Here is a 25,230-nt window from a genome sequence, read left to right on the forward strand (position 1 = left end):
CCTAACGCTCTCTAAGACAGTGGCCCCACCCTCCTCTAAGGTACTTGTATTTTACAGACGGCTCAAGCTCATCCCTTTTATAATGAGCTTCAGTTTATCCTGATTACCTGGAAAGCACATCAGCCTGTCATATCCAGCCCCGTTAATCTTTAACCCTCTGCACGCTGACTCCATCCCACAATAGTGCTACGAACAAGACTGGACACCTAATTCCCTTTGGGCATTTTTTTTTATGGAAAATATCAGTGGCTACTCACAACATCATTCTGAAGCCTGAACTCCTGGGAACACTTTCTTAATAACATGCAAGGTTGTTTCTTTACAAGAGCAGCTGCTTTCACACTCCCAGTGAATATTTTAGCAGAAGCGTGTGTGAAGGAGAGAGGAGGAGTGAGTGTGACTACGGGTGGATGAAGGGGAGGAAGCACCTATAGGGAGGGCAGCCTAGACCAGAGGTTGCAGCACTGCCTTAAGCATCACGAGATTCATATTGTCCTTTGAGCCCAGCCGCTAACTGTGTGTGTCTTACCTTGCTTTGCCAATGCCTCCGTTTCCCCTTCTGTGCTTTGTTTATTCAGACTATAAGTACCCCAGCAGGGACCTCCTTCCCCTATGTATTTATCAAGAATATAGCCAGAGGGGGTGGGGAAATGATCTTAGCTGCTGCCTATGGGCCAATAGTTCTTACACGAAAAATCACAAACACAGACAAAATACAATTTCATCTCATATTTATGCAAGTAATTGGAGTTTTACTGTTATTTCAATTAGGGCTTGTATGAACAGGGAAAAAAAAAAAAAGAAATCTCTGTAAGCAACCACAAATTTGGGAGATGCTATTACATATGCAACTGCAAGAGATGTGTTACTGGTACCAGTAATAACAATAATAAAATTGACATGGCCAAGACATAGTGTACATTTGGGTTATTTATCATTTTACATTCCTTTTGTTAACAAACATTAAAAATAAAAGGAAAACACTCTTTACAGATACCAGCACTAAAGCAAGCAAAGCACAAATAGTGAAAAAGCAGCATTTTTTTCAGCCCGGTTTCTCAGCAAAATGATACATATTGGTTTCTTGCAGTCCATGTTCTCCTACCACTTCACAAGTTTTAAACTTTCTGGCTAATTTCAAGCAAACCAAGAAAACGCAGTAAAGGCCTGAAAGATCCTTAATTCCATGCACATTTCAATAAAATAGGGACCAGATAAAGGCAAGCAACCCTATGAATGCCACCACTGAGAGAAAGACTAAGTTCACTCTTAATTCAACATTAGCAAATCCACACAGAATTTGTGCTGGAAATCAGGCTCCTGAAGTTCTGCTGGCCCAGAACCACTACTGTTTCCAACAAGAATGAAAAGCACAATAGAGTTACAGACTGGGTTGATAATCTGGGCACAAAGGAGAGGCCCAGAACGTGGAAAAGCTTCACTGTGTCTGAGAAAGGGAAGAAACTGGGAACGGCAAGAGGAAGACTTCCACTTCCCATCCGCATGGGAAACTCATTCCAAGTGGCTCCCTAGGGACTACTATAACAAACCTTATCAAAGAGGTGCTGGTGCAATTCAGACGTAAAAAAATTGAAATAAATAACAAATAGTTTGATTTGTACAGTTCCCAAGCGCCCCCATCTCTCCCTGAAGCTGCTTGGAGATAAGCAGGTCTGTCCTCTGAAAATTAAGACCGAGGAGCCTTAATTAAGCCTCTGAAATCACAGAGAGACACAAGTCCACAGGTCCATTTGTATGAATCAACTTCCAGGACATTCATCTAAACACATCTCACAGTCAACACCAACAAAATTGCCTTAGAAGAAGCCAGAACGGCTTGCCTTGGTGCAGGGAGGGTGAGCTCCTCTCTGGGGTGTTGAAGTTGTACTTCGGTAGGAGCCAAGCTGGCCCGGCTGGCTCCTCTCCTTGAGCATCCCCACTGCCTGTCCTCTGCAGCACCACACCCACCTCCACGAGCTCCAGCTGGCCTGAAGGAGCTCTCCAAGGACAGCAGGCATTGTCATCCAATAGACACTGCTATCAAAAAAATGTGTTCTCCACTGGAAAGATAACTCTAATCAAAAGGGTTCACTTCCAGGTTTTTCAGCACCTGTACACTGGCTGAAAGAAAAAGACAACAGGAGTTTCAGCAGATGTTCAGTACTTGCTTTTGTTTAATGAAATTTCCTTTTTTTCATCCTTAGTACATCACCACACCCAAACATACCCATCGCCTGTGGACGGTAGAAGCTGAAGTGTCTTGGGTACTTTAAATGCCACTTTAAATCCACAGCATCTCTAAAAAATAGGCCCAGGAGATCACAAACTGCAAATAGAAGCAGCACTGCAGAGAGAACTTTTGGAGACGTGTCCACATATATCTGACATTTCAGCCACAAAAAGTCCAATTGTCGTCATGCTGAATAACACACAGGATCAAAAATACAAAAGGAACATGAATTAGAGTCATGTTAAAACACTGTTAACTGGTGTGTAAATTATTTTCTATTTAAAAACCAACACCCAAATAATCCATTTTTATAGGTTTGTTATACTATATTCTTTATGCATCTTTCTCTGAAAGTAAATTACACGTGGTATGGATCACGCTCTCGCCCCCTGCACAAGTCAAATGAATCCCTGTCCATTTTCTATCAAAATGGAGCCAATTTCTTTGTGCCAATACTCTCGGGCAGGCAGCCATGTCCTCACCGGGTTTTGACTCTTCAGGTGTGCTTGAGCAATGTCCTAAAAGGAGCCACAAGGAATCCTCTCTGTTCGTTAGTACCAGTAACTTGATGGCGTTTCCATGGCTCCATGTCCTCTGGAGGATCTCAATGTCTCTCTCACCTGTGATTTAAAAGGGGAATCTTAACTTTTGCAAAGCAAAAACTTCAACAATGGAATGCTATAGCCTTTTAAAACGCACAATATTTAAGGTTAACTTGAGTCTAGCAGGAAGGAATACCTAGTCTACAAGAGCAGCATAATTTTAGGAAAATGAAAAATAACTTGGCAAATTGAAATCTGGCCAGGGTACAAGCACAACTCGGTGAAAGGGAACTGTGCAAGGGATCGTGGGCTCTCAGAAGAGGTCCAGTTCTTTACCTTATACTTTTTGCAAAATATAGGAATCTAAACCTTTAGATTCCCCACACCATGTTGAGTATGCAGAAGGGGAATAAGAAAGGCACGTGGCTTGAATGAGGAACACTGTGTTCTTCTCCTCTGTGACTATGAGCAAATTATTTAGTCACTTGGTGACTGTTTTCCCCATCTGTGGAAGAGAATAATATTGAATGTTCACTTTGCCCACACAGCATTACGCAAAAACTGTTTTAAAAGGTACATTTCCAAGCATGGTAGCATCATCAGAAGTTTCACCCTGGGAGTCATTCTGCCCAGATATTCATGCAAAGCAATACCTTTCAAGAGTCAGGGGTTCTTTTTCCAGCTTTGACAGATTTGCATTATGGGTTAATTAATTTTTATCAAGGGCTTTCAGAATGTCGCAGAAAAAGGCACTGCATAAATGGAAAGCCGTTTTTAATAGCGCTGAGATGAGGCCAAGGAAATCAGATTTGGATCGGAACCTGTATAGCTCTAAGCCATGGGTTGCTCGAATCTCTCATAATAGTAATTAATGAATGAGACTGTAAACATTTGTTTTTCAGACAGAACTATTACCTTGATATGAAATGCCTGAAATCACTTCAAAGCAAAATATTTAAGTTGTAAATATGTCAGAGCACACTGAAAAGCATTTGAATTTAATCTCCTGAGTTGTGCTCCGCACTTAGCTCTTCTTGTACTGCTTTTATTACTATAATCTTGATAAAGGCACTCTGAGGTGAGAAACAGAGCTTAATAATTCACACCCAGTTGCAAAAGGCAGTACTCAGGCAAAGCTCTAGTTGTGAATTATTACACCTGAAGTCACGCCCTGGAGCGCGTTAGCCACAAAATCTCGTCTAGGTGGTGGGAGAGGAGGAAATGGGTAAGGAAAAGGCTGCTGCGCAGATGTAAATACATTTTAGAAAACAACCTACTGCTTAACCGTGCCTGTTCAGGTGCCCTTCTGGCAGAAAACAACCCAGAGGGTGGGAGAGAGGGGAGAGTGCAGGTGTAAGTCATACAGGGAGAATTCAGTATCAAACTGCTGTTGGTTACATCAGCCTAGCAACTGTTTATGCAAACAATCTGGCTGACTCATTAAAGTACTGCTCTGATCAGCTATTAACTGTAACTGACAGATTAAGAGGAGAACAGCATGAGACAGATACTTCAGAAGTGAGAGCAAAACATACTGGGAGCTTAATCTATGTTTTAATTCCAGCACCCTGCTCCCCGCCCCCACCCCTCTCCTTTGTCGCAGCGGCTTCGCATGGCATGTTTCATATTGTTTAGTGAATATCTTGGCGCCCACCTAGACAGTTTTGCATTCTCGGCAGCACCCGGTGGCACCCACATGTTCATTTGACATTCCAGGGAACCCATTGCAACAGCCACACATTCTTCCTTGCCTTTCTGAGGGCTTCTTAGATCACAGATGCTACTGGTATCACCCACTGTGCTTCAATACTTCTCATGTCCCATGCGCATTCTTCAGGGTCTAATCCTTTCAAATAATAGTGCTTTCCTTCAGATGCTGCCTGATACCGATAAAAAAAAAGGCTGAGATAGATGCTTGCTCTTTTTCATTTCCCTAAGCTGAGAGACAGGACTTGTCAAATGCAATCAAGAAAAAGCAGCTCAAAACCTGCTACTATTCCGTGACATATTTCATGTTCTCCATGTAGCCAGGAAGTCCCAGTCCTAAAGAATTCCCGCTTTGAATTAGAAAAATCTTATAAAAACCACACCTGGTTCTCACACAGCACACAATGAATTTGGGGAACCCGTGGCGACAGGATGTTACAACGATAAAAAGGTACTTTAAGTGCATGTAGACTAAAAAATAGACGAAAAGCCCACCTGAGCTAGCGAACACAAAAGCTATCGGTTGCCAGAAGTTAACACCACCTTCTGGAAATCTGTGAAGGCATTACTGGCGTTGTTCTTGAACTGCGAGCATCAGCTACTGGCTCCTGCTAGAGGCTGGAAGCTGGCTGAGAAGGACTTTGAACCGAGCACAACACAGCCGATCTTATGGACAAACTCTGTACAAGCATGATACTGTGCTAAAACCTGTAGGGTTTTCCATACAGCTCTCATAAAGGTTAGGAGGACAGCAGGCCTGGGATAAATCCAACACCCTGGACTGCCTTAACTGAAGCTTTGCCCTTCCCCTTTCTCCTCCCCTTTTTCTACCCCACCGGGCTTGATTTAAAAAATGGAAACATCAGAATCCTCTCTCTTTTTTGGGCAGGGTGGGTCCCGAATGAGAAGCAAGCCTTAAGTAAATGCACCTTTGCGCTACACAAGCCAAGCTCAACGATATGAATTTCGTTTCCTTTTCACATGGGCCATACCTTTCAAACACACCGCGTGGAGCCCAGGTACGCCGCACGGCATCATCCGTGGCTGCCTTATACCCTGAAGCCATCCAAGCAGCAGCTGGATCCCCATCAAACCCAGACCACAGAAATCCTTGCCAGCCTCTGCCACTGTGTCGGGCTGGCACGAGCTGTGATCCCCTTAAACCTCTTCCCCTCTCCTGTGACACAGAGGAGGCATTGCTAATAGGGCTACGCAGCAATTAGCCATTAAGCCTGATATCCCATTAATAGTTGCCAACAGCAGATGCCTAGCGAAGGGTGGGAGAGGAGGGTAAGCGTACGCTGGTATTTCCCCAATGTACTCCTCTGGTTTCACGTGGTCTGCAGTGACTTCGGGACAGGGATGGGATCTTTGTACTTGGACTGCAATTTCCTTTCTTACAAGCAAACAGTTAGCCCCCAGTGTCCCTCCCCTGGCTTAAATAAGAAGCTTTGTGAATGATGGGGTGCATAAGCTGGTCACCATCTTGCCCATAAATATTACCCAAAACACTTTATTTCCTGCAGAGATAAGAGTATCTCCCATCTTTATAAGTTCCACATTGAAATCAATATGGTCTGCATTTACAACGCACACACAAACATGCATCTATCTATCTATCTAGCCATATATATACTGTATGTGTTTCAATACATACCATATATATAGTATATTCCCACATTGTGCAGGATTAAGTGCATATTTCCACTGAGAAATAAATAAATAAACAACCGGCAATTTCTCAATTTCTTCCTGCTGTGCGGCAGTGGTGAAAATTGCTTAGAAATAGGACTATTATAAATATTCTATATATAACCACACATTGTGGAGGAGGGGGGGAAAAGGGGAAGGTTTGTATGTTTGAAAAATGTGAATACAAAGGAGGGCATAGAAACGTATCCAGCTATTTCCACCTCGGTGCTATTTATAGCTATAGTGTTACGAGGTGTTTGTCTAAAGGGGCACCGGCGGAGTATGGAAGGACCTAGCCCTCCTTCAAGGAGGCATGCAAACAATATTAACTTGGCAAAAGAAAGGCGTACTAATCTGGCCTGAAAAATTGTGTCTGTTCTTACTTTTTTCCCTGCGTCTGTAAGAATTGAAGTTTTAAACTGTATTTGCTTCCTCATTAACACTTTTATTCCTCTAGCCTGAGGAGGTGGCTCACTGGTTTTGGGGTCGGGCCCCGAACCGAAAAGAGAAGAAACAGGGAAATTAGCAAACATTTCGCCACCACCCTTCCCAAATTTCCCTTCTTTACAGCAGGCCCTGGCAAGGGAGTCAAATTTCAAAATGTTCTGGTTAGCTCTGCAGTTGGTCGAAAGTAAAAATGAAAAATATTCACTCGAACACTGCCAATTCTTCTGTGAATGTATTTAGTTTTGAAATTCAGTAGAAATATTGAAATAATTGGGATGAAAAATTCAACCAGCTCCTTAGAGAATACTTTGCTTCTGAAGAGTTATAGTACAAACCCCTGAAGAGCTCTCTATTGTTCCCTTGTGAGATGCCATATGGAGTAGGAGGGGTGGGAACTCAAGGGAAGAGTTATGACAATGAAAACAAAAACATAAATAAAATAAAGGAAGTTCTGTGTTCTCTGCGGGGACATGACTAAGGACTCACCAGTCCAGCCACAAGAAATTTCGGCTCCTTGAGCAGTGCAGGGATAAGATGGCAACAGCGCGGAAGGGTTCTTTCAGTCCTGAGTTTTTACAGAAAACGTGGAGGCCAGCAAGTGAATGAGCATCCCCGGAGGCCCTCCGGCTGATTTTGCCATGCTCTAGTCAGCACTTCACCACCTCAGCCCCACTGGCCAGACAAGTTCTGTATGTTTTTATTCGTAATAGGGAATTGTGGCTGCCCCGTGACAAGAATAAGATGGTCTCCCACACTCCTGCTTTGGGAAGATGTTGAATCAGGGATCCTGGTTCACATATGTGGCCATAACTGGAGTGAAAAGCTATTGCAGAGTGTCCTGTGCTGCTCAGTGTAAAGGGAAGACCTGTTTCTTGCTCTCCTGGAAGCCTGCCGAGACAGTGACAGCCAAGGAGCCCCCTCGTAAGGCTGCTCTGTTGGAGCCCGTCAAGTATTTCTAGTTGCAATATGCTCTTCCCATGCTAGCTGAAGTGCAGGTCCTTACACGGCTCCAGCCCATTAACTCCTAGCTCACAGGCATGAAATTTGCTTACGGTCCTATTGACGCTAGCAGAAAACACGTTAGTAATAAAAACACCCGTTCCTCCAACAAGAACTGCAGTATGGTAATGAATATCTCAGCTCACTTTTAAGAGGCTATCTGTTTTGTAATTGCAACTGATAGCTTTTTTAATAAGCTTATAAAACCTGTCTGAAAGAAAACGTTGGGCCTCAGTCTCCTCTCGCTTAATCCAGCGCAAACTGGGAGGGAATACAGTGAGGCTTGTGGGCTAGACTCACATCAGTTGAATTCAGGATAGCATTAGTGGGAGATGAAAACTACACCGTGCCTGGCAGAAAACAACTGCTGCAGGAGCCCGGTCCCTTCCTGCGGGTGGACGGGGGGTTCGCTGCTGCAGAAGCAGGTCTCGGGTGGGGGCAGTCAGACAGCAACAGCTCTGCACCGCTCCTCCGTACCCCCCCTTCTTTCCAAAGCTTTAGCTTCACACATGATTTTATTAAGGCTACTGGGCCACTAATTCTAACAGCCTTGTTTTCTGTCTCCCAGCGGGCTTGTTGACACACAAAAGCTGTCCTGCTTTGGCTCCGCAATATAGCCTGGAAATAGAGTAAAGGCATGCCTATGGGTAGGGGAAAGAGTCACAGCAGTATAAATTGCTTTTACACTGGTACACACTGTGTACTGTGCTGTGCCACTGTTACTGCTTTGGTAAAAACAATGCTTATGTCTATATAAAAACTGTATAGAAATCTAGTCATAAAACAACAGCTATCAGATTGTGTGCTTAATTATATGTTTTAATTGTTTAACTGCAGGGGCATTTGGCAGTCATAAATACACATTTAAAAAAAAAAAAAAGACTTGAAAGAAGTTGAATCAACCTGAGAAAATAAAATATCATCCTATGAAATGCTTGATATATTGTTACTTTGATAAGTTCAAACAAGTGTGACTCACTATACAACCATTCTATCAATTCTGAACAAAAAACTGCATGGGATTATTATGCTTTTAATCCAAAGAGCTGGGTATTTGGAATTCCTCAAGCCCTTTGTGGTGTCATATTAGCTAGGCCAGTCTCTCATGAAAAGAATGTATTGTTGAATAGAGTTGAGTCCGGATCTCTGCTCCATTGGGTTGATAAAATGGCAGTTGATTTAAAAAGAACCAGCTTGTCTGGAGAAAGGATTAGCAGATTAAGAGACTGCATGTAATTTTTTTTTATGTAATGTAAAGTTACATTTCATAACTAAAAGGGATTAATTAAAACGTTAATAGAAGGAGAGATGTTATTTTTCCAGGGACAAATGCCTCACCACACATATGAATATTCACTTTAGTTGCTGCTGCCTCAACAGTAGGAAACGAAATGCTGTTCTCTGCGAGTAAGAGTTGACACAGAAAAGACAGACAAGAGGTTTGTGTGGTGGCTCAGCATTTTATTTTCCTGTTGCGCTGATCTGGATTTCAAAACAGAAAAAAATTTCCCTGTGCAGCTATATATATACACGCACGCACGCATATTTTATCCCAATCCTTTTTACTTGCACTGAAGAATAGAGCAAAACTATTTTGCCCGATACATTTTCTGGTCTAATACGATGCTTTGCTTTCTTTTCGTGCTTTGTTTCTGCTTTTTATTTAGAGATCTGATTCTGCTTCCCCGCATGCACATTTTCAGTGAGTTAATAACAGTTTTGCAGTAGGGAAAGGTGGGCAGGACTGTTAGTGTCCTGTTCTGTGGCAGTAATTTGCAGGAAAGTCGCAAACCTTGGCCATAAAAGCCCTACCTGAGTACAGTTTTAGCACTGTTTATATTGAAAAGTTCAAAGTAAATCACGCCAGGAGGAGGTGGCAAGAAGCTGTCAAATTTACTGCCTGTGTCACCAAGTTTCAGCTCGTCTTAAAATCCTGGTTTGGGGCTTTGCTGTTTTGTTCTGGTTTCCTTTCTTTCCTAGGAATGAATTTTTGGCTCTTGAATTTTGGACTCCCCAGGTTTCTTTGACGCTTTTGTGAAGTGATCCAGGGGCGCTAAGCAAATCTGGGCTGGGGCCCTGCCCTGGGAGGAGGCACCCAGCAGGGCTGAGGGGCTGCCGGGGAGGTGCCCGGGGCAAGCACGGCAGGCAGCCCCCAGCCCCTGCACCAGGACCCCCAGCGCTGTGCCCCTTGGGCATCCCCTGCGCCCCCAGGACGCCTCCTCTCTCGCCTTGCCCTCCATCTCAGCTGAGGATGGGCTGCTTCTTGAACTGGACAAATGCTACTTGTCTGCTTCATTAAAAAAAAAAAACAACAAACCCATAAATCAAAATTCATTGTTATTTTCGGTCCTTTCCTGACCGGGCAAATAATTTGAGAATTGTGCAGGAGTCTCATCCCCCCTATTAAGAATAACCACAAATAATCTCCCTCAGTCTGTCATTTATTGCTAGCACTTAAATATGCCTGTGCAATAAATTTTAATTGAGTGTTATAAACTTGTTCAATTACTGCCTTAAGCATTTGTGTACAGATGTGCATTGATGATGCCATATTGCAACTAGGAGAAATTTCAACCCACTCTTAAACTACCCTCCCTTTCACAAAAATCTGGACGACGTGACAATATGCTATAATATAAACGATGCGTTGCCATATTTATTTAGACCAATGGCTAACCTGTTACAGCGATCTGACACTGATAAGCAAATTTTTCAGAAGAAAGTACGTCTCCTCCTGGATCACAAGGGAAAACCTTAATGAGGAAGTTTCTTCCCGATCCTTTCCTCAGTCACTATTTAAACTATGCCCCAAAGTAGGAGGGTTGGTGCTGGTTCTTTTCGAAGAATAGCATCCCACCCATTTCACTGCAGATGTTTCCATTCACTGTACAAATGTTCAATGAATTTTTCAATCCCACCAGATTCCTGGCCTCAGCTATGTCAAGAGACAAAGAACTCCACAGGTTTTTGTAAACTGTACAAAACCCAGCTCTTTTTAACCGTTTTGAATGTACTGCAATTCACCTTCTCTGCTCCTTTTATTATTTACTTCTATGTTCTCTCATCTGAACAATCTCTTTCAAGAAATTATTCTTTTGAGAACTTTTGCAGGCGTCTAATTATTTCTGTTGTCCATCTCCCAGCTGTTTCTATTTATTCTGTATCCTACTTGTGTAGGAGTGACCAATATCATGGGACACTGATATAATATCTTTATATTTTCAATATCATGTTCCATACTAGTTGTTTTTTTTCCTACCACTTCACTGGTGTTTTTCTTAGCCACTGCTGCAGACTGAACAGTGATACCATTCAACTGTCCGGTTACAGACCTCTTTTTTTCCCTTCAGTGATAACTTAGATAGATATGGGCTGTCCAAATACTCTTTTGAAGAGTCCCTTGGAGTTGTCAGCCAGGAATTTCCACCCTGCCCCTCAGGTTTCCCTTTTACTACGTAGGGTTCCATTAAAACCATTCAGACACCTCCAGCTTAGCCCAAATCAGCTTTTCCTGCCTTACTTTTCACTTTTCCAACTCAACGGTAAATATATTTAAGCAACTACACCCTAGGCACAGCACTGATTTTTTGCCACGTTAAAAATGGTCCATTTACTTCCCTTCTTGGGGTGTGTGTCGGGGGGGAGCTTTTTACTCACACCTAATCCATGACAGTGCTTTACCAGTCAGCCCTTGGGTACTTGGCTTCCTTAGTAGCCTCTTGTTAGGGACTTTGTCCAAAGACTTTCTGCACGTCTATATAAATTATGTCAACCAGTTCTCCTTTATTCACTAGTTTGTTGACCTGTTCCCAAGTGTCTGTTATAGAGATGTGAATTTCCTTTACAGGAGCTGCATTGGTTCATCTGTATCACATCAAGTAGTTGTTACAGAATTCCATTTTAAATAATCTCTTCATTCAGCCTGCCCAACGCTTAATTAAGCCTTGCTGATTTGCAATATGCAGGATGAACATTTCCAAAGCGGCAGCCTTTGCAGGCTTCCTATAGAGCAGCTGATTTGAGCAGGATTATCAGGTTTTTTTTTCAATAGCTCAGTCATGCCTTTCACAAATCACAGGTACGTGCTTTTTGGTCCTTGTAACTTCTTGCTCTTTTACTGTTCGTATTACGGCAGCAGGTAGGAGCCATAAACCAGGCCTCCACGGTGTTGAATGCTGCACAAAAGCAAACTAAAAGATACAGTCCATCTGAAACCTCCATCCCTGTCTCAGCGCTCCCTTCTCTGTCACTGCATTGCATCTTCCCCTACTATCTGCTGTCATAAGAGTTAATAGGTAGGTAGGGCTGTTACTTGTCTGCAATATTGTTATTTTCCTTAAGCGTTTTTCTAACCTTCCTCAAGTGTAACAAGAATTTCCTTTGCAGTCCCACTGTTTCTAGCAAATCAATAAATTCTCTGCAAGTTGTTTGCGTCTTTATGCGCTCTTCAAATTCCCCATTAGCCTGCCTAATTTCCATCTTGTATTTTAGCCAGTATTGTTTATATCCTATTCTGCTAATGTCACTAGGGTTGTTTTTCCATTTTCTGGTGATACTTGTACTGTGAAAAGCACAGTCTGACAGGATTATTACCCCTCTTTAAAGTGCTGCTGAAGTATAAGGGATGAATGGCTGACAGTATTAACACTACATTCAAATTGTCTAGCACAATCCATTGCAGAGAGACGTTGGAAAAGTGCAAAGTAACAGTAAAAATTTGTGGATTATTATTAACTAGATCAGTCCTCCCTTTATCACATAACCTGTAGGAGTCAGATTTCTTCCATCCTGGAGCCAGAATAACAGCAGTAACCTTAGGGTTAAAGCTTTCTCCAGCTCTACAGAGCACCATGATAAGGCTTCGGCATATCCTTATATCATTTTATGCAAGCCAGACAAGGTGATTTATAAGTTATTCTCCCTGAGCTTCAATTAATTTCACTTAGGACATTTTCACAGTTGTACAATAAATGTTTAAATTAAGACATTTCCCTGCTCCCCACCCCGCCATGGAATGGAACTGAATATTAACTGGTTATTGGGTGCCATTCATGGCCTGTGCAATTACAGATAAGAACATCGATCTGGCAGGAAAACAAATTGGCTCTTAAAAGAGGGTGGTTTGGATCTGACAGGTTAAGATGATTAGGCATCTCTCTAATGGATTCTGTATATTACTCCTGGATACACACAGGAAGCAGGCCATCCACCCCACTCCTGGGTACCAGATAATTACCTGCCCTCACGCAGGAAACCCAACTTGCAGCTTACCTACTAGGTTTCAGGCCAGTTGTTTGCTCCCTAAATTAACCTTCCTGGTTATCCTGTTGCAATAGAAGTTTATAGTACTGGGTAGATAAAGCAATATTTTAAATTTAGAGCAAGTGACACTATCTAATGACTGGTGTTAAGAATACCCCATGCCACATGGACATTATCATCTGGTTGGATTCTTGAGAAAAGAGAGGGCTTTGCAACAATTTTTAGGCACATGGACAAACAGACAGGTCTGACAGGGGTCTGGAGGATCTGTTGCTACATTACAATTTATAGAAGGACATCGCTGCAGTTGTGAGAGAAAGAAATCAGAAGTCTTACGCTTCCTCTGCCTCTTCCTTGGCCTGCAGCAAATCATGTAGCCTTTCTTTGTCCCATTTGTCTTCAGGGAGCGATAAGTCACAGGAGAGGCAGGTATTTACTAGGAAAGATAGAGATTGTCAAGAAAATCAGTGTCTTGTGAAAACTGCTAGCTTGCAAAATCAAAGTATTTTCCAGGGAGGGTTTGGTTTTTCTGCAGATTTGACATAACCCAGGGAACCCTCTCTGATTTCCAAGTATAACCCTGGTGAGCTGCTAAAAACTCTGACTCTCAGGCTGGAGAAACCCACCAGTACAGCTGACCCAGCAGATTGCCTTAGATCTGGGACCTCTGGGTTTTCAAAGCAGTAAACCATGGAGCTGCCCTTGGGCTTAATTCCAAATAAGGGAGGACACTAGACTCTGGGATTTTTATTCCCTAATAAAGTATGAAACTACCAAATTACTAAAAACTTCTGGGGACCTGAATTACCATCCTGCTCTCAGATCATAATGACAAATCAAGTGTGTGTGTATATATGTATATATAGTCTAGAAAAGTGAGATTCTGCAGCTTTAAAAAAAAAAACAGAGACTTTTACCTTGTCTTTAGGAGAAACTCTGTAATGTACAAGCTCAAGCATGGCCACCAGCAGCTGTACCTTTGGCAGCCATACCAAGGCATTGTTCTAGTTACTCAGCTGTATTTGGATTTAACCAGACTAAACTATACCCACACTGAGTTTGCACTGGCCAAAGATGTGACGACAACAAAGACTGGTCTGAAAATAACCCATCTATAGTTCTGCACAACTCCTGGGTAGGACAATCAATTCTACGCATTTCTTGTCTTCAGAAAGGTCACTAGTTGTGTTATTAATGTGCGACAAATACAGGTTACAGATTTCCTTTGCAATTGCTGGCTGGTCTATTTTTTCATTTTCCCACAAAGCAGAGATGTCTTCTCGCTGGTAAATATTCTGTCATGGAGGTATGCCCCTTTTACTGTAAGGGCTTGAGAAATTAAATGAAAATCACCCTAGACATCTTAGTAATATTATTCACAAGACCCAAGAATGGTGTTTACATACAGATATCTTAGTCAGTGGTGGTGGTCCCATTAGTATCGAGGGTCCCACTTCAACCTGGACAGGATTGTGCACACAGATGGCTTTCTATCAAGGATAAATTTGGCCCAGACTGGCAATTATATCATATGGAGAATTGAGTTTCTTGATCACGGCACTAAGCTTTAATTTGATAACTTAATCTTATGCAGGAAGATATCCTGTTCCCAACTAAGTGACATTATCACTGCTATGCTTTCTCCCTGCCCACCCACCCACCTCTCTCTCCAGCCTCCATTGGATTAGCAATACAGTCAGCAAAAATGTTGCTATTTTGATTTTGATGATAGTCATAATGAAGCATGACTCGTCAGAGGGGACCGTGAATTCCCATGACACCAGATATTCAGCAATCTCACTACAGCACATCAGGAATCAAAATCTTCACGGGGATAAACCTCATGGAGAAAAACAAAACAAATCGGAAATCAAATATCATCAAATTGCTACTTTCCATTGCTTGAAATTCAATTTCAAATTTCAAGCAATTCAAATTGCTTGAATTGAGTTTATAACCTTTTCATGTTCTTTGCAAGGTGGCTTGCTAGATTTCCTTTAAGTATTAGCCTCTCCTATAGAGTAAAACATAAAGGGTTTGAATTTTTTTCCCCACGTTCATATTTTTTAAATGAGAAATGCATTTAGTGTTTCCTGTTTGGGAAAACAGTAAGATAATGAAAAAGAATGAGGAAATATGAAAAATAATAATTCTCCATCCCTTCTCTCATTTTATGACCAATCTTGTTCAGAGTTTTGGAAAACCTAATGAAGTTACAAAGACAAAGAGGTTCTCATTTTTTCTCCAGATTCCTCCCCTGTGTTGTGGGCCATCTGTAGCTACAATGAAAGACATTTTCCACTCAGTTAATCCAGAGACTAAACCTTCCAAAACTCTCTACATGTTTTGTGTTAAGAATACATTGTGAGATCCCGTTATCGGTGCAGCTTGAGATACTGCAGTGACATAAAATCTTGCAGATAATACAAGCTGAGCTGCATTCAGAAAGCACCTGATAAAACCAGCAGAAATTCAGAAAATCCACTTTTTTAACCGAATGACCTCCTTCTCCCTCCCCAAATCTATGTCTAGTTCTTGACTTTTTATGAGCAGTTTGGCTTTAGATTTGATCCAAAGCCCTTGAAATCATTTGAAATATTCCTATTGACCTCAACAAGCCTAACATCAATCCTGAAGACTACAAAGGAACTGTTGCATCTTTAAAATACAAAGATGAAGATTTGTGCCAAAAACGTTTCTCATTTCATAGGTACAGCTGCCACTTGTCCCTTGATATTTCTGTGGTGCTCTGGAAGCTGACTGCAGCATTTGGCCATAAATCTCTGTCTTGTCCTCAGTGGTAAACTCATATTTAATCAGTATCTGATTTTGCTCTAGTAAAACCAGTGGCAGATTTGCCAAAGAGGTAAATGGGAGGAGGATCAAGTCCTAAATGAACACCACTTGCTAAGTCTTTTGACTTAGCAATGCAGCGTGTGCCACTCTAAATACACGGCTGCTCATTCTATAGCAAAACATACAAACAAAGTAGTTTTAGTGCAGAATAATCACAAGGAAAGACAGATTCTGAAGTCTAGCAGTGAAACGTGATCATGATAAAAAGCACAAATGGGCTCAAAAGGGGTTGTGGCAATTGAAGCCAGATTCATTAAAATGTGTGCCCAATATTACAACTTTGGGATTGTGCTGAGCTGGGCTTTAACCGTGTAAAACACCTCATAGGGCTACGCCAGCTGAGGGTCTCAGCTCTTCACGGCGGTATGGACAGAGAGTTTGAAATATCCACCCGAGTACCCCGTGACATCAGTCGGGAACCTCTCCGATGGGCATCGCCTTCGCAGAGCTTCCTCACAGAACTCGCACGACTTCAGCATTACTGCCAGGAGCGTAGTTATTCCTTCCTTAGATTAGATTCGAATTGGGCCTGATGGTTACCTAATTTTTTTTTTTAATTGAGCTGGTCCACTTGTATAAGTAGATTCAGTGCTCACGAAAGCAGGCCTATTGATCAAACCTGACCTATTTTCTTGGTCCACCCACCGATAACGTAACTTGCAGCAGCAGCAACACAAACCTACACTGCCCTGCTCCATCAATATCCCTCATTTGCTCCAGCAATCACAAGATACATGTTCAGTGTTTGAGGCCTGTTCAGTCATTGATCTTATTAATAAAATTGTCAATGGGAATAGATGGGTAAATTATTATCAATTGCAGGCGGCTTTTGTAACACAGACACACAACCTCGACTGTGCTTTCAGGGCTGAAAGGAGCAACTCATTTTTCATAGGCCATAGAGCAGCCAGCCAGCGATAGCTCCCTTTGGTTGCAATTCTGCATATTCAAATGAAGACTGTAGAAATTACACGTAGTAACCGCATTTATCTATAGAGATCCCTGCACTGCTTAACCCCTTAGTAGTTTTAAAAAAACCCAAACAATCCCCAACATCTTGATGAGGAAAAAGATGATTAACTTCTATTAACAGAATTGGGCACAAACACACCAAGAGATTCAATAATTGCACAGAAAAGCCAGGGCCAGAATTCAGATGTCCTAAAACATAAGCTAGAGTTTTAACGTTTTGCTCCTTATTCCATCCCATGTCTTTTTTCGAAGGGAAACACTAGGAAAAAACAAGGCTGTTCAGTGGAAAAGCTGTACAGCTTCATAGCCCTGTTCCAGGCCCCGTGGTCATCCAAGCCTTCTTTAATATATTTCTTTATTGAAAGCCAGCACCCGTATTCTGAGGAATTGAAGTCAACATTCTGTGTGACACTCTTTCTTCCGAAATAATATTGCAGAAATTCAGTATTTATCAGAAGAGATTAATTGAATCCCAACAGTACTGTACATCAAATGAAGGAACAGGGCCCCTATTTATCTCTTAAAGTTCTGAAAATGAAAAACATCTAATCACTAGTTCCCTTTGATGAATGCCTCATTGTTCGCCTCTACGGAGAGGCATTTCATATGGCACTGGCAATACAGTGTTGCTGGGGAGGGGCGGGTTGCAAGATTGCTTTGAGAATTTAAGTATAATTACATTTACGTCCAACCAGAAAGTATAAGTTTCCATGATACAGTATTTTTTCTCTTTTTTTTTTTCCCTCCCAAGAAAAAAAAATTGTTTCTAAGGCGGAGCAAGCGGAAACTAATACAATTAAATACTTTGCTTTGCCTGCCAAGGACATTTGACTGCTACTGTGCTACATCAGGTATGTAATGAAAGGCAAATGACAACGAATCTTAATGTGGTGGGGAGCTTGGGTAACTGTAGTTTTATGTCAGGGATAGCTTGCTAGAGAAAAGCTGCATTGTATCTAGGATTAGCAGAACTGCAGGATTTCATTAATGACCGAACAGCTTTTTAGCAAAACAAAGATAGTTAGGGAGTAAAAAGAGAACATGACTAGAATGTGTACCACTAATTGGAAATGTATATTATCTTCACTTTGTTAGCGAGGAGGCACCGGGGTGCTCTATATTGTCATCTGGAGAATGTCAATTTGTACAAGAGTTTTTCCCAGATTGGGATGCTGGACTATGAGGCAGCAACAGTTGGAAATGACCGGGTTTAAAGTAGACACATTTAACAGGAAACATACTGGAGTCAGATGGGAAATGGGTTCCCCTCCATGCCAGCGTTGGAGATTGCAAATCTCCGCCTCCTCACCCTCCTGAACCAAGAAGAAAGGGATAACCTCAGCAGGTTTCGCACACAGGTCAGATTTCTGCCTTTTAAAAAAAACATTCCTCTATTTTCAAACTATAAATTATATTTGCAAAATGGAATGGCCTTTCAGACCAGAAAAGTAGACTTCCTCTTGGACAGCTGCGGGGTTTTTTCAGACTCATCAGCAACTCTTTCTCACAGGCAGCTTCACTTCCAGTAAGCCATCATTTTAATTTGCAAAACAAACTTCACCGGAAAACTACAACTCTTATTCTGCATGTATAGTACCTCGCAAAGTCTATTAAACCAGCAAGAATTTCTGCACTGGGCTTTGTATTGGCCTACATTTCTCAGTCTTTAATTCAGCCTGCTGCCACTGAACTCGGAGCTTTTTTTTTTTTTTTAAACCTACAGAAAATACGAGATGTCTATGGTCATATCCAGCAACTGTTTACTCAGGACAGTGAGAAAAAATAAATGTGGAAGAATAACGCACACACACCCCCTTTTTGCAAAACCTGAAATTATTAACGGGACGGATCCTCCTTGTGTACTAAGATCCCTTTGCAGGGCTTGGGGGTGTGAAATTTACACCCACTCAAATGCTTTTCTACATGGTCAAAGTGGTGTAAAATAGCTCAAGTCAAATGACAATTAAGCTTATTACTTGAGACAGTTTTGTTTTGTTTTTTTTTTTTAACTCCTTGCCCTTGACCACTAGGCATAAGGGGGGGGAGGAGGGAGGGAAGAGAGACTCCTTAAGACAATTTTGAAACAGTCCAGTACTTTCCTGATCACTTTGCAAAGTTGAAATATGATTACAACCTTTTTGCATACAGAAAGAACCCATTTAAATGAAAAATTAGCTCCCTTAACAGGTCAAGCACATAGTTACATTAATGTTGTGTAGAACAATAAATCAACTTCGATCTCCAATTGAAAAAATGCTAATTTAGTTCAGTGATTCACTGATTGTACTTCCCGTGCGCCCCAGCGATAGAAATCTTTTCTTTTTATTTAATGTGAGACAGTGATTTGACGGCCCTCCTAATGGTGCTTGCAGACTATCAGCATTTCAGTGGAATTCTGATCATGGTTTTAATATTCCATGCAGCTTTGCCCCCTCTGATTTCATGCTGAAACATTAACAAGAGCTGACACTGGAGATTAGAAGCAGACAGCTGGAATGCCAGGTCTTTGTTGCAGCATGGACATGAGCCAACATCGTTCAACCGCAGCCAAGAGGGACCTGGGAAAGTCTTCTTAAGAAGGGGAGGTAGAAAGGGGGAGACAAGGTAGTTTACTGAAGGGCATATACAAGTAGATAATTGCAGAGTCCTTTCATCTCTTAAAGCCAAATTCTAATCAATCCTGGTTTATTAAGGGGAAAGAGGGTCATTAAAGGTAAATTTTGCACTGAAAAAAAAAAATCACCATTTAAACTCGGCAAGCATAAAAGTTTGCATAGAAAGCAACTGCATGTCCGCAGCCACCTCTAATTTGTCTGCCTAACAATCGTGATTATTTGCAGTGCTTCTATTTGAAAATGCAGTGCCGGTCTCCTTTAAAAAAAGATTTAATCCACTTAGTTCCAGGTGAATAAATTGAGAAATAAAACTGGATTTATGTGCTGGTGCAGTGTGTGAACTGTACATTCCCAGGCAAAAAGGAGGAGGTAGTATAACATAACATTCTTGTGTCTAATAAATTGTTTCCTGAGAACAGAAACCTAATAAAGATACATAATTTCATCCAAACCATGAAGCAACTCTTATTCTTCACACATTCTTCAGAGAGAAACTTAGGGAGAAGACAGGGGATGCTCTATGGCAAAGCTGCGTGGGTTTTGTGGGCTATTTTGTGTTGTTTTGGGTAGGGTTTTTTTCTTTTAAATAAGAACTTCTGAAGTGTAAAAGTTGTAGAGGACAAACGGAGCAGATATTCAGACAAACCCTGGCTGTGATGAATTCAAATTAATAAGCCAAGAAAGAAATTTCAAATGAAGGCAGGACTCGGGGAGGCTTCTGGGGAAGAAGCTTATCACTGAAAATTATATACCTGGAAAAGGGTGGTAGCCCAAGGAGCAGGGCTCCCTCAGGCTGGGCTTGAGCAAGGGGTTTAGCCGGTCTTGACCAAATACGTAGCCTTGGGCAAGTCACTTAATTTCTGCATCTCCCCTTCAAGCTTTCTTCTCTCCTGAGTGCATGAACTACAGTGGCTTGGCTTCTCTCAGCTCCAGCACTCAATAATACCAATTCTTTCCCAAAACAACATTCTCTCCCTCTCTCTCCACAGTTATCAGTTGTTATGAAACTGAGTCAGCTCGCCTACCGTGCTCAGTGCTACCCAAACACATGGGAGCTTGCAGTCTACAAAGCAGGGACAGATGCAGGAGGGTGAGATGCAGATGAAGAGCCCGGTTCCAGTCCTGCAGGAGCTCCTGCCAGAGGGCAAACACGTCCAGGCACGGGCCCTCTCGGCTCCAGGGACTTTGTGCTCAGGAGAAGGGTTCACCAGCATGGGGTTCTTTAGAGCAGGGACTGGAGTGGTTAATATGATGACTGGCCTTTTATTTACTTATTTAATAACTCCCATCTGCCCCTCTCACCAGCCATTCCTAGTGCCCTTCCTTTTCAATCTTAAAGAGACGCAGAATAATAAACAAAGAGCAAATATTAGCACTAATAATCAAAAGGTGATCTACAGACTCAAGATATTACTAAAGAGCGTGTGAATGGAAGGCATTCCATTTAGTATGTGTATTCTTTCCACTAAAGGCATAAAACTACTTCCTGAAAATGATTTACAATTACCTTCTGTCTCCTTTGATTTCTGTACAAGCATGGAACAATTCTGCAAGCTCTGTAGAGTCAGCCCAGATTTACAAATCCCATTGTTAATTATTAATCCTGATAACAGCACCTATCAGATCAGTCATACAAGCATAATGGGGTCTGCCGAACAGATGGGTAAACTAAGGCACAGAGAAGAGTAAGGGCAGCCTCACCAGCAAAGACGCAGCTCGTGCTCCAGTGATCACCTAGTGAAGGTGAGGTGATGCAGAAGGTCCAGGATCAATCTGGGAAGACCAGTCTACAGGTCAGGAACATCAGGACACCTACCCACAGCAAAGCTTAGGTGAATTTGGGGGGAGGCTCACATCAGAGCTTAAATAGAGCTGTGGGGGCAATGGGCAGCAGGCTGCATGGGTGGAGGCCACAGGTGAGGCTGGGCAAGACCATGAACACCTGCTGGTGCTCTCAAGTCCCTGACCAATTGCCAGAGGCAGTTTATTGACCTACTAAGGAGTTTCTTCCCCTGATCACCCTCACTTTAAAAAAAAAAAAAAAAAAAGCATGCACTTCATTTCCATTTTAAATTTGCCTGGCTTGGTAACAGGCTTTTATGCTTATCTCTAGTAGCTTAAATGGCCTTTCGGTATCTAGCATTTTCTTCTCGTGAATGTACCAATGGAGTGCCAGCATGGAGTAATCAAGTAATCTCTCTCTATTCTTTTTCCTAAATAGACAGCTCTTCCAGTCTATCACTGAGAGACACTTCCTTTACCCCTCAAACTATTTCTGTGGCTCTTTATAAAAACAGTGTTCATATCAGAATTATATACAGCGCCAATTCCTGTAATGACTTTGTGTAAGGTTGGAAATAACCTCCCTCTTGCTACACCCTGCCTTCACATCTGCCTCCTTAAAGAACTGCATGAGACCTTTAGCCAGAACCTCATGTGACGGCCTGCACTGAAGCAGTGTCCAGTCTGACCCCCGCTTCCTTCTCAAGCTCCCTTCCAGAATTTTCCACCCCTTTTGCAGGGCTGCTTTGCGGTCCTATGCAAAGTTAAGTGTTGCACTGACGTCTGTGGATTAGGCCCATAGTTCCTGACCAGGGACAGGGATAGATTAGAACTCTGTCAGCACAGACACATTAGAGGGGATGGGGTGTACGTACTTGAAATTTCTATGCTAGCAAATGCCTATTTAATACCAACACAAATAGTTCCTACAGCTCTAGACCTTGCTGTCATACCTGAACTTTCCAGTCCAGTTCTGGCAAAGAAGCTCCATTTCTTGCTTCCCTGTAGGACCCTTCTACATCTTCCTGTTTGATCTCACTCCCCCTGGCATTATCCTTTCCATAGCCACACAACGCTCCTCGTGATGTCCAGGCCCCTGTTTTGGGATCTTCTTGGGAAATATTTTGCTATGTAAATGCAAAACATTGTCATTGTCGTAGTGCCTCCTGTTGTACCTGCTTTCCTTCTGTTAATTGATTCATTGTTGTCTGGAAGTTGTTACAACACTCCTTGTTGTTACAAGGAGTGCTAAGGCTCAGCATCGTTCACTTCGTAGCTAAGTCAATCTGTGAACCAAGTGGTAGGGCTCCAGATTGGGTAAGGAACATGTTCTTGCAGATGTAAATGGCCTGGGAAGAGAAAATAAAAGCTGAACTAGGTAATGAATGGAAATAGAATGGCCATCATTGAATCCACGAATACCATTGACCTTTCTCAGATTTACATCATTATCTAAAGTTCACCAGAGACCTTCCATGCTTGTTATCATTATCCCTCATTAGAAGTCACTCTATTAACATTAACAAGCTTCTGAAATGCTTGGCTAATTGCTTTAATAAGGCAATATCAATACTAAGCGATAGTTCCCATGATTAGATATAAGGCGGGGGCCCTTCAGGCTATGTCTTCTTGGGTTTTGCATGCTGTGTTGGGGGGCCTAAGGGAGAAAAGACGACGACTTTACTTTCAGAGTAAAGCACTCACACTGGACAAAATGCTCTGATGTTGCAGATTGCAACTATGTTTTAAATAACTGGGGCTACACCATTCTAACCAATAGAGGAGACGAACATTGTCTGGAAGATGACTGCATGGTCCTTCATCTAGAAATGCTTTGGCGCGTGTAAGCAATCCAAATTTAGAATGGGAAGGCTGGTGAGCTTCCAAAGCAAGCCATTTCTCGTACAATTTTACAAAATAGATAAAACACATACATATATTTCTCTGGGCTTGATCCTCAGCCAGCACAAACTAGCACAGCTCAGTTTTACTCCAGCAGAACTTCCCTGATTCATACCAGGTAAGCACGACTCCAAGCACTAGCCGTTTCTTTTAAAGATGGAGTAATTACTGGAGAACAAAGGTGGACCGCATGTGCATACATACATGTCAACACAGGCACATCAAACTGCTGTCATCCCTGAAATCACTGAGCAGTCATGCTCAGAGCCCCTGAGTAAGCTAAAACACAGAACTTGGAATGCATCGTTCCCCATAATCAGCGTTGGAAATAAGCAGATGAGCCAGGGGAAGTTTCCTCCTGTATTCTGCTACTACCGTGCTGGGTTGCATGTGGGAACATATTGTGCTTCCCATGAGCTGTCAGTCCAGCTCCTTTCACCTGTACTGAGGTTAGACATAAACATTTTATAACAAATACTTGTTTCCGTATGCTCCACCTCCACTCTCCTCCGTACGTGTCCCTAATTTCCATTAATGCTCACAGGATGCTTCCAGGGGAGGGCACGGTCCTTCAGAAGATTCTGTCACCATGAGAATGAACCACTTCTGTGCTACCTGTCACTTATTTTGTCTTCTAAAACAGAAGGATGAAACAGGTACCAGGAACCAGTGCACCAACATTATTTGTCTGCAAACTCATCAGCTCTCATTTGCTGATTTGCATTCAATGCACAAACTTGGAATTGTTTTAAATGAGGAAAAAGGAAAAAATACACATACAACAAACACCAATACATATTTAACGAGGTTCAATAGCTCTGAATTTACTCAGATCGATCTCAGCAGAGAAAGGCTGACTGTTCAAACTTACAGTAACTTGAGTAAGATTGCATGAGGATGCACAAATACAGTTTCTGTGGACTAGGCAAGGCTTGGGTCTCAGACTGCTCCCAGCTCTGCTGTGAACTTCTGGAACTGTGAACAAAAGCAAAGAGTTCAAATCTAAAATAACAGAAGGTTTTTCTTCTGTGGAACCACAACTAACCTGAAAAGGCCTCATGAGTCTTACTGCCAGCCTCAGTCCACTTGTCAATTTGACTCTGAGTCCCCAGTTTTGGAAAGGATATCTGCGTAAGCGTACGGGGAACTTCGAAAAGTCAGTAATTATTTAGAAACATATAAAAACCAAGACAAAAGTCAAAAGAAAGCTAAAGAAAGGAGTCGATGAGAATTTTTTTCTTTTAGTCATCTTTATGGGCTCAAATAAATCTTTAGCTTCTGCTGATGATCTCTGGAGTTGAATATTAATGTCTCTTTTTTTACAGTCTTAGAAACAGAGGCACAGAAAAGCAGGAGTGAAGTGACTAGTCCAGTGCCTCATCATGAGTCAGAACATTAATGAACGTCTGAAATATTAACATCAGTCCCCTTCATCAACCACGAGGCATCAGTGCCCACTGATAAAACCAGGCAAGGGAAATACCCTTTTTCCTCTTGATATTCTCTGCTTCTCATAACCCCACAAAATCCTTGGCTACTTTGTTTTCTCTCTAAAACAGGCCAGGGCTAGGATTGCCTTACATACAACTGAGTACATCATTAGATCGTTGATTTACCTGAAATTATTAAATTACGCAATGCTAAAATGCTACAGCGAGAACCAGCAGTTTGGAAAGGAAAAAAGTGATCTGTAGAGTTGATGCAGCTACAGACTCAGGCAATGGGTCTACACAGGGAGAGCAAGACAAGAGCCACGGGCATTTGGGGGCATGAGTAGGGGCATGGACACGCTCAGGGACAGGGGCCTCTTGCAGCAATGAGGCATCACAGGAACTGCCCAACAAGCTATTTTTGCAAAAGCATTCGATTTGGCATTGCAGTTGCTTCTCGCTAAGGATCCTACTTTCCATGGAGAAAATAAGAGCAGAAGTGAACCAGTGCACATGAGAGAGAGAGGGGTGGAGAACGCACAATCAGCTCACGTTCCTCTCACTTCTGTATGCATCACGTTATTAACTTCAATGGCATGACCTTGTCTTTTGTGAGAGAAAGGAGAGCAGAATGAGGCCATTAGAGAGCAGAACAGATAAAGCAACCCCTCCTATTTAATGGCAGCAATGAGTCAGCTTCATTATGGGGACAAAAACACCTTATTTCAGGAAATGAAGAGTTCTAAGAGCCGGATAGTCACATTTACTGTTTTACATCCTCCTTCAGGGACTGG

At 42.2% G+C, this 25,230-nt stretch overlaps 1 long non-coding RNA gene across 2 annotated transcripts in view; it reads right to left on the minus strand.

The window, feature by feature from the left end:
* Nucleotides 1-714: 714 nt before the first annotated feature.
* Nucleotides 715-25,230, minus strand: part of LOC143170365 (uncharacterized) — a 74,809-nt gene continuing 50,293 nt past the window's right edge. The window contains exons 1-6 of one of the 2 annotated variants that reach the window (XR_012997043.1): nt 23,878-23,929; nt 22,280-22,453; nt 13,216-13,315; nt 2,713-2,850; nt 2,228-2,419; nt 715-2,121 (exon numbers count right to left, since the gene is read on the minus strand). This is a non-coding gene — a long non-coding RNA (uncharacterized LOC143170365). Of the gene's footprint in view, nt 2,122-2,227; nt 2,420-2,712; nt 2,851-13,215; nt 13,316-22,279; nt 22,454-23,877; nt 23,930-25,230 lie in introns of those variants that run through there. The other variant, XR_012997042.1, reaches the window with a different exon arrangement.

Source organism: Aptenodytes patagonicus, chromosome 23 (genome assembly GCF_965638725.1).
Source record: "Aptenodytes patagonicus chromosome 23, bAptPat1.pri.cur, whole genome shotgun sequence".
Lineage (NCBI taxonomy): Eukaryota > Metazoa > Chordata > Aves > Sphenisciformes > Spheniscidae > Aptenodytes > Aptenodytes patagonicus.